The sequence below is a fragment of the Penaeus japonicus genome, unplaced genomic scaffold (assembly GCF_977035675.1).
Source record: "Penaeus japonicus unplaced genomic scaffold, GWHDUDI00000001_assembly GWHDUDI00000024, whole genome shotgun sequence".
Lineage (NCBI taxonomy): Eukaryota > Metazoa > Arthropoda > Malacostraca > Decapoda > Penaeidae > Penaeus > Penaeus japonicus.
In genome coordinates, this window is record NW_028234426.1 from 30,039,257 (window position 1) to 30,040,289 (window position 1,033).

The 1,033-nt window shown below is 28.2% G+C and overlaps 1 protein-coding gene across 4 annotated transcripts in view; it reads right to left on the reverse strand.

The window, feature by feature from the left end:
- Positions 1–450: 450 nt before the first annotated feature.
- Positions 451–1,033, reverse strand: part of LOC122247273 (acetylcholine receptor subunit alpha-like) — a 653,206-nt gene continuing 652,623 nt past the window's right edge. For all 4 annotated transcript variants that reach the window (XM_086550983.1, XM_086550984.1, XM_043006417.2 and 1 more), the window contains one exon: positions 451–1,033. This exon is cut by the window's right edge and continues 1,420 nt beyond it. The gene's annotated coding sequence lies outside the window, so the exon portion shown is untranslated.

Here is a 1,033-nt window from a genome sequence, read left to right on the forward strand (position 1 = left end):
ATATATATATATATATATATATATATATATATATATATATATATATACATATATATAGACACACACACACACACACACACACACACACACACACACACACACACACACACACACACACACATGCACGCGCACATGCACATGCACACGCACACGCACACGCACACGCACATGCACATGCACACGCACACGCACACTCACATGCACACGCACACTCACATATATATACATATACATATACATATACATATATATATATATATATATATATATATATATATATATATATATATATATATATATATATATATATATATATATATATATATACACATATACATATACATATATACATATACACACACAAGTAAAAGATAAATGCTTCAAAAAACACTTCATTCAAACTGTAAAATGCTTCATGGGATTGTGTGAAGTGGAATACAAAGACATAAATTTGAATGATGTATTAATTTACTAATTATGACTCTGAAATCCAATAAATTTCTACAACATACATAATATAAGAAAGATAAATCACAAATCATATCCTTAAGATACCAAAGTTTAATTCAGTCATAAATAATAAACAAATGCAATGCAAGAAAATATAGTTTATGAACAACAGATATGTATTTAGTTATAATCATAAACCCCTTAAAGCATAAATTATGTTATCTAGATATTCCTACAACACTAGGATTTTTGTGCCTCAGTTCATCATATTGCTAAGAAATTACAAATATTTTGCTGGAAAAGAATTTCAAAATACAGTTAGAAAGAAAATTGTATATTTTGAGTGATACTTACTGTTCTTATTTCTTTGTCATGGACAATACAGTCTTTATCAGGAACACTGATATTGTGCTTTAAGAAGAAAGAGCACTTTGTTCTAGCAATCAATGAAGTATTTTGCTATAATTTGCTTCTAACTGGCTTGTCTAAAGTAACTCATTATGCAAAGTTCCATGCAATATATAGCCTATCTCAAAAAGGGACATACTTTCAGAAAAATATCTTCACCTTTGGCAAAACCCAT